This window comes from Corythoichthys intestinalis, chromosome 7 (assembly GCF_030265065.1).
Source record: "Corythoichthys intestinalis isolate RoL2023-P3 chromosome 7, ASM3026506v1, whole genome shotgun sequence".
NCBI classification, from domain to species: domain Eukaryota; kingdom Metazoa; phylum Chordata; class Actinopteri; order Syngnathiformes; family Syngnathidae; genus Corythoichthys; species Corythoichthys intestinalis.
The window spans coordinates 4272683-4282058 of NC_080401.1; the positions used below are offsets into that span (position 1 = coordinate 4272683).

Below are 9376 nucleotides of genomic sequence, written 5' to 3' on the forward strand. Positions count from 1 at the left end.
AAAAATCAATAATCATAATGAAAACGATCACGGTGGTACATTTACAAACCGGTAGGTACAAAATGCACAAAGGAAAACTCCTACTGACGTGTAATAATGTTACCCTTCTAAAATTGTTATTATGATGGTGTTATAAGGTCATTAAATTTCATAAAAACGAAATAATATGATATTGAATTAATGAAGATGTAAACATTTCAGTTAGCTTAAATTAAAATGAAAACAAGGCTTTAAAAACTCCAAGAACTGAAAATGTATTGTATATTAATAAAGCCAAATAAACTCAATTTATGAATATTTTTTAAAAGATTTTTATTTATTTATTTATTTTTATTAGCCTTATGTGTATAAAAAGAACAGTTTTGTAAATTAATTCTTACTTAAAATGCAGCTGAAACCACTCAGCGTTGACCGGCGCTGCAGCGCTGTTTTCTTCATGCACTGTCAAGCTGTATGTGGCGCGAAACACTGTGAACTTTCAACCCTGAAGATAATGCAGACCTAACGTCTACATTGGAAGAAAGCGCCATCAGTCACAAATGCTGCTTCGTCATTGGTTAACTCATAAGGGGGAGGCTGACCTAACGACGTCAAGTCGTACTACTCATGAAGTTGGTGTCAGGAAGAATGGAGGAAGAAACCGTTTCAGGACAAAAAAGAGGGTAAGTAACATCTTTGTCGAACGGAATTTGGGTATAATTTATATGGCTTGTGTTTATGCTAGTTCTGATAGTTTTTTTTTTTTTTTGGGGGGGGGGGGGGACGGACTGGTCGGCAATAAGTGGCAAATAGTGAAGCTAGCTAGCTAGCTAGCTAGCTTGGGGGGCCATGAATTTACTGAAGTAAATATATTCATGTAAAAATATTAACTTTGGAATTATTTCTACAAACAGTGGCCCTAGACAGTCTTGGAGTTACATAAATTGTGTACATTTGGAACATCTTCTCATTGCAGTGAGACCCATTTTCTCTAGCTTCATGCAACGAGTTTACATTGGGGTGACCAAAGGTGGATAGAGTAGGCAAAAATGTCACTCATGTAAGAGTAGCATTACTTCAAAATAATATCATTTTTCTTTTTTTATTTATTTATTTTTTAACAATTGTATTTTTTTTCCTGAGCGCAACATTATCTGTATGAACTGTTGTTTTAATGATACTGTAAAATAATCCATTGCATAACCACATTAAGCCAAAGGGGGGAAAAAAATCATTGAATTCCAATGAGAAAAAAAAAATCTATAAATGAGGCATTATTCGTCCAAAGAGCATGTGTGCCCTCTGGTGGAGAAAAAAAGTTCCTAGTTTTAATAGTGAAGAGTTCCTTCTTAATTACTCATTTGAAATTAAAAGGATCATATCGCCGGTTTTCCATGGTCAATTATCTGCTCAATGCCCCCCTCCCGCTCTCCTTCAATCTCCCGACTCCTGCGCTCGCTGGTTTGTTTTCTCTGAGCTCTATGTTTGACACACACGTTACAATTGTGCCATGAAGCCAGACAGCTGGCGGAAGTACACCGATCGGCTGAATTGGACGGGAGAAGGATGACTTCTTTGGAAACAGCCAAGGGAGATTATTTTTGGCAAAATAAATGTTGCATGTTGAAAAACATCTGGGAAGCCTATCTGAATTTGTGTCTCTGGATATGGAGATTATTTTGTAGTATAACGGAATATTCTATCCATACAGAGAAGGCATACTTTAAAACTGTAGTTATAAGGCATCTTTGAGTAAATTCTGTGTATCATTTAAGTACCCCGAGGACATGCTGCTCTGCCTATTTTTTTGGGAAATCAAAATATGGTCACCCTATTAACATTAAAAACTTGAGACATAGGGAATTGAGAAGGTGCATCTTTTCACGATATATTAGCAATAAAAAGTTTTTTTTTAGGAGCAGTGTACAGGAAAGAAGAGCCCAACAACTTGTCCAATAAAAGTGCAATTCTTACAGAAATCTTAACATCATGGATCATCATGGATTTTTACTTTAATGTCTCTTTGTTTTATGATGATTGGTATGGGGGATTTTAAATGATATTTTTCAGTCCTTCGGTGGTCTAATATGGTTAAATGAACACAATGTGTGTATCTAAAGATATTAAGAAGTTGCTGTACCAAATTATGAGATGTGATGACAGTGTAAAACCAAATAAGACATTGAACCACTTTTTAAAATTAAAATGTATTATATTTCACAGATTGAATGGCCCAGCAGGAAATAATAAAAAAGAGATGCCCAAAAAAGCGCGATACCCACCGAAGAAGATGAGCTTTTATGACCCAGACCCTGACTCACCAAGAGATGACCAAGGTGGTAATTGAGTTTTTATCTTACTACACGGCTTATCTAATTTTTAAAGTGATTGTTATTTTTAACTTGCATTGGACACTATAATAACCATTTTGTTTATTAGTGTCTGATCACTGGGATTATTATCTATATTGGCAGTTTAGGGAACAAATATTGATTTACAGGATTTTTTTTTTAAAAGAAATGTCTAGAAAAGGGAGTGTAACATCCCTTGAAACTATATTTTGGTGACAGAATTTTGCAACTCCATTCGTACAATTATCTCTACATGGGGGGGTGGTGATTGATTGATTTAAAGATGTTCTTTTAAAATCAAAATTATCTCATTGAGGATAAGCGACTCAGAAAATGGGGGGGGGGAAATTCCATTATAGGCATCAATTTGCAAAAAGCTTTTTAATTGTTGCGACCTGCAGACCTCTATTACTTCTTGATTGCAATTTTAGACTTTATTCTTTAAAATGTTTTGACAATTTTCTGAACTGTTTTAGCTGCCCATTATTTGAAATGAGAAAAAGTAAAAAATACAATGAAATGCATTTGATATATATTTGATTTGCAAATGAATTTTTCAACCAGCCTCGAAAAATTTTCCGTTCGCATGTGAACGCTGATTTTTCACACACAAGAAAAAGTCATCATTGGGGCATCAAAAATTCTGGGATGATGAGTGGCATAAAAGTTGTATACAGAATTTGGGGGGGGGAAATTACGGTTCCTTGGAAATTTGCCAAAAACTTTCCATTCATTTTTAATGGGATGCCACGTCCTAATTTCTAATTCACTTGTAATGTAATTTACATCGCATTGATGCCGTTGACGGCCATGTATGTCGAATCTATTGATGCCAATGCACCTGGATTCCACTGACGGCCATGGGCGTTCAAATTTCCCATTCATTTCCATTGTCATTCACATTGCATTGACACACAAGTACTCAATTGCCGATGAGGGCTATGTACGTCCATGCCATTGACAGCCAATTATATAGATTCTATTGACGTCAATGTACTTGGACTTCATTGACGCATATGTAAGTCGAAGCCATTGACGGTCATGGACGTCCAAATTTCCCATTCATTTCCAACCTCGAAAGGTCCCCAAACCAATCTGGGCAGGGCTAAGATTTGTATCTCCACACAGCAAAGCCCCATAGTAAATTCTCCAGAAATTACAGTTTCTAGTTCAATTTCTAATTTGTGCTTTCTTTTATACTGGCAGCTTACACCATGCGCTGCAGTACGCTGGATGATTGGACACCAGTCGAAAAAAGCCTTGATCAACAAATGTCGCATGAGGGGTACAACATAAATTCTAGATGTACTTAGAAATTTGTTGCAGTGTTCAAAGCCCTAATACTGCTGGGCATAGAGACTTAATTTTTGTTTGCTGTCTTAAAAACTGTTGAATTTTTGTTAATATTATGGCTGTTGATGTTATTATAGCTATTTGAAATGTTGTAAATTGTTTGCACTTTGTTTTTTGTTGGTGTTAATTAAAAAATGTTTGCCCGCCTGTCTGCCTTGCCTCCATTTGCCTGCGTTTGGGTCTGCACCACTTGCCCGCCCACATTCTTTGACCAAAATTCTCAACAGTACTCAATTTTCAAGTAATATGACTGTGTTGGAATTCACTAAAGCCATTTGTTCTAGAATAATAAAGCCTGATGGCTTTGGGTGTATCTTCTGTATCCCTCTGTCCTGCAGTGACGAGAGAGTAGTGTCCACCATTGTTTCTTTGGTCCATCAAGATGTTATGAAGTGGATGATCTGTGTTTAGAATGGTGAATCCAGTCAGGTGGGAGGAGAGGGTCACATGATTTAAGTGTCTCGTGTGTGTGTGCGCGCAGACGCACGCGCATGGAAGGGAGAGCGAGCGAGAGACTCGTATTTTTCTCCATAGTAGCTCCAATAATGCTCATTTTCTTTTTCAAAGGAGAAAAAGGAGTCATTAAAAACACTGAATTGAGATTAGCAAGGTATCTCCCTTAAGTCTCAAGTATGATTCCCTCTAATTTATTGTCTCACCTATTTCTCCTAGTGAATTTTAGGAGAAACATCTGAGAAACATTTTAGACAAAATAGAAACTGCAATGAGGCTAAGATGAGAATCTCAAATTTATCTCCCGAGCTATAGAAGAGCAAGCTTTGAGCAATAAAATTTTCCTCTGGGTATGCAGGGTGAAGTGTGGATTTTTTTTTTTTATGATTCTTAAGATTAGTCATTTTGATACAAACGCAAAGAAGTATATTTAGTTGCACATTTAGTACGTGGAGCTACATTAATAGGTGCTGACGAAGATATGCTAGTTTTCTCAAAAGTCACTAAAGCAGTTTAATAGTTGATTAACTAACCTTGCTCGGCAGCTATTGATTCATTAACAACTATTGGATGCTTTCCTTGAATAGTGTTTTCCACCGTAGGGACCACAAAACAAAACTATCTAAAAAAAGTGAAAACTTGTGAGTCAATTTCCGTAAAATTATCTTTTAAAAGCTTTGCACGTGTCGAATTGTTCTTTGTGCTGATATCGTTGTATAGTTATTAAGATTTGAGATATTAATTTTGAGGAAAGACGTTAGTAGCAACTTTTCCGTAACCCATCCAAACTCCAGCGGCTTAGAAGGCGTGCCAACTCTGTTCAGTAACAGAGGGCTGTCCTAAAAACTAGCACGAATGTAGCACAAAAGAATGGCACCACTTCGGAACCATTTTGCAGTAAATGAGGGGCTTAGAGGGACGTCGTCACTCGAAATCAATATCTCAAGCCCCCCAATTTACTGCAAAATGGACCCGAATTTGTGTTATGATCGTGCAAGTTATTAGGCGCGGGAGCTAAACTGAGGAAAAGCTACGAGTGACGTCACCACTCGAAATTAATATCGCTATAAAGGCATAATACTGTAACAACAAAATTGTTGCAGCACAAACGATTGATATCATTTTTATATAAATTTGTGTCTTATGGGGGGAGGGGGGCAACTTCATGGAGGTCCGTATAGATGGTCACAAAGCACATATAAAGTGTCGTCCTTTTTTTTTTTTTCTTTCGGGTGTGACCGCACCCGCTAGCAGTTGGGCTGCTTTAAGGTCCTAACACTTCCGAACAGGTCCGAACGGCGACTTAACAAAAGGTCCGAACGTAGGTCCGAACACTTCCGAACGAAGGTCCTAACACTTCCGAACGAAAAAGACCCGGATGAAGAAAAAGACCCGGATGTAGCAAGCCAGCGCACAGTGACGTGGAGGAGGAGGCGTCGCCAAGTTTCGCGTGTCAGCCATGTTTTCCGCCACAATGAAGAAACAATCGGAGAAAGGTAAGTGAAAATAAAGGCAACAAAACATGCAAGACGAATGGAAATCAGCGAGATAAAACAATGACTATTTTGTTTTCCGCCCTGTTGTCGTGTATGGACGATCGGAACAATCAGATAGCTAAAACATTCTCTAGTCTCGTATCTGTTTTCTCCAAGTTCTCAAAGAGGTCTACTATATCATTCATTAATATTGAATCTCACAATTTAAAAAATAATGCATTAACACATTATATTGTATAGTCTAAGCATATGGTAAAAGAGACGTCTTAAAGAATACATTCGCTAGACTCGTATTTGTTTTTCTCCAAGTTCTTTAAGGGGTCTTGTATATTCATTCATTCATCTTCTATGTCACAATTTTTAAATAAATGATACATAAACACTTTAGAGTTGATTGTATACATAGTACTGTAATTAAAAAGTCAACTTTGGGTGTCCAAAAAGTCTAGGCATGTGGTTAAAAAAAGACACTTCTTAAAACAAAATGATTTTTAACATTGGAATGCAAAATTTTACATGAACCTGTCCTGCTCTATATTTAATTTTTACAGATGACAAAAACAGGGAAGCCGGATAGCTACTGGAAGGACATCTGCTTCAAATATGCCCGGGGCCAATTCCATTTTTCAATTGGTAAACAGCCAGGGTCCAAGAAATGGAAAACGGCTTTCACCGACACCAGCGCACTTTTGTTCCAGGTACATTTGCTTCAAGGTACAAAATAGTCACTAGTTTGTACACCATAATTCAGGGGTGGCCAGCCCTGGTCCTCGAGAGCCGCAATCCAGCTTGTTTTCCATGTTTCCCTCCTTTAACACACCTGAATTAAATGATCAGCTCATCCGCAAGCTCTGCAGTTGCCTGATAACAATCCTGATAATTTGATTCAGGTGTGTTGGAGGAGGGAGACATGGAAAACAAGCTGGATTGCGGCTCTCGAGGATCAGGGTTGCCACCCTGCCATAATTATATGTACATTCCGTGGGACAAATGATGAAAGATAATTCTTTTTTATTATGAGCATGCACAGGAAACAAATACTTTATAATTTAACAAATTATTTGTACTCGAAAGGGAGTGGGAAGAAGAAACAACTTATTTTATTCCACCCCTGATCACATTGTCCAACATCTTTACTTCGTGGTATACTACTGCCAGACCATATTTTTTATACAACAGTTTTGACAATGCTTGAAGTGATTGTCTAAATTGTTCCAAAGTTTCACTCCACATACAGACACACAAAAACGTTTGAGTTGTTCGAAATCTCGGTAACATAAAATCTCCAGAGCCTCGCAAACTATGCACACTCTCACGAACCTGAAAAGGGTTTTGTATATTATATGGCAGTAATTTATTATATGCTTTAAATAACATTATAGCTGTATGATAGTTGACAGGATCTTTGATTTTTAATAGTTTAGAGCAGAGGTTGCGCTAGACATTTTCGTTGTCTGTCATTTTGACTGACAGGGTCATAAAAATCCGGTCATAATCTATTTTTACCCGTCACTTAAATTTTTAAAATGATAATGATGACATATTCAATAGTATTTAGTTTTCATTTATTTTTAATTAATATTGTAACGCTTGCTTGGCGGCGAAAAATTAGACACGGAAGTCGTGGTATTTTTCTCCCTCTTTTTACTCTGCTTACCGCCAACAACACCAACAAAACAACAACTCCATCCCCAAAGAAAAAGAGGCAACTATATAGACCCCCATCACCAACGTCACACAATGATCTTAATTGTGGTTGTCAGCCCAAAATCTTCTAAATATATATTAAATGCATCTTACCAGATATAAAATGACTACTACATAAGCCACGTTTACATGCTGACTTTTATTCATACCGATTCAAATAATTCCGAATGGAAATTTCAGATCAGCTGTTTACATATCACTTCATCTATTCTGATCCAGCGTTTACATGTGTCTGCCTTTATTCCGAAAGGACGTTTGACAACTGCCGTCTGACATGCGCAGATTAATCAAAACAAAGCGTCACGTTGCAAAACATGGAGATCGATCTTCAGATCAGCTGCTGTTTTAACTTTTCGAGTGGAAACAAAACTTGAGAATGACACGCCGTTCATTTAAAAAGTTGTGTGGGCTGGTGGAGGGATTCATGGATATAAACTTTCCGCCAGACTCCAAGTAGGTGCGCTGTGCATGTGTTTGGAAGCCATGTTGCAAGTGACGTTACTTACGTCACCAAGTGACGTCACCACGTCAGTACGGAGCATGTGCAGAAAGAACGCAACCAGACACCATTCCGCTTCCCTGTTTACATGATATAATTTTACTTCTAATCGGTTTGGGAAAAGGAATATTCCACCCCTGTGAAACGGAATGAAATTCCATTCGGTTTGGGCTTGTTCATTCCGAATGAGGTGTTTATATGGAACACATCTATTCGGTTTGAACATCTAAACCGATTGCAATTGGAATATTTGGCTCCATGTAAACGTGGCTACTGTCTGTGGTGATCGTTTGGTGCCCAGATTTCTTGTCGAATTACAGCAGTCCATCTCGCTGTCCACTTCGGGTCTCTCAGAATATGGTAGAACTTCAAGTCTCTCCGTCTATCTTCTCTGTTACTGCAACCAACTGCCACACATGCCTTCACCGTCTTGATTATTAATGTTAACGAGCAGAAAAACACGCCGTAATAGGAGGCATGTACGTAGCGGTAATATGTAAACACGACGAGCTGACGGATAATATGGCGGCTCTAGTCCGGGGGGCGGAGTTTTGACGTCATGTGATTGGGGTCTATACACAGGCGGCAATCTAGTCCACCAACTGGATGACGCGCTGGCACACCGGGTGCACCAATAAGAACCTCACGTTGATGTGTCAATCACGGTGCCGCCGCCAGACCCAGGTGACGCTATAATATTCTGACAGAATAGCCAACGACGTCATGCATTAAGAGAGACAATAGCTAATTAATATGCTTACTCGCCACCCTATGGTCTGGGGTGTGATTTGCAACCTGTCAAAATGACGGACGGACTTCAGTTTTTTCCGTCACTGTTTAAAAAAAACGGTCAACGACGGAAAATATTCGGTTAACGCGACCCCTGGTTTAGAGTGAGCAAACAAATAATGGATGTGATCAAGAAATCCGACCTTATGTATAATCGGTGTTGCTCGTTTCTGCAGTATGACTAATGAGTTGATGGTGGATTTATAACTGTTTCCCCACACTTCAATACAATAGGTGAAATATGGGAGCACTAGGGAACAGTACAGAGTGCGGAGTGCACTATCATCAAGATATGACTTCACTTTGTGTATTAGTTAATTAGGTAAATAGTTTTTTCAAGAGTTTAGAAAATTGTGGTAATAGTGATATCGGTCTGTCATTTGTGTTTACTGTCATTTTTGTGTAGTGGAATTACTTTAGCAATTTTCATTTGGTTAGGGAACAACCCGATCGAAACGATAAATTACAAATATAGGTGAAGGGCATTGCTATGCTATGTATAACTTTTTTGACAAGAAACATGTCAATACCATGACAGTCGGTGGACAGCTTACTTTTACGCTTCAATGCAGTATTTATCACCTCCTGCTCGTTGTTTGCATAAAGATATATTGAATACTGATTCCTTTTCATTCTTTTATAGTACAGGCCAGGGTCCTGGTCCGGAAAACCAAATAAAACATTTCGATGTCTCTTTCACTCATTAGATACCCCCAGAAGGCTAGAAAGAAGGCATGGGTTTCAGCAGG

At 38.3% G+C, this 9376-nt stretch overlaps 1 long non-coding RNA gene across 1 annotated transcript; it reads left to right on the top strand.

Moving 5' to 3' along the window:
- The first annotated feature begins 381 nt into the window (after positions 1-381).
- On the top strand, positions 382-3821 carry LOC130919170 (uncharacterized). The gene is made up of 3 exons (XR_009063897.1): positions 382-662; positions 2203-2315; positions 3537-3821. It is a non-coding gene; the product is annotated as an uncharacterized LOC130919170 (long non-coding RNA).
- The last annotated feature ends 5555 nt before the right edge of the window (positions 3822-9376 follow it).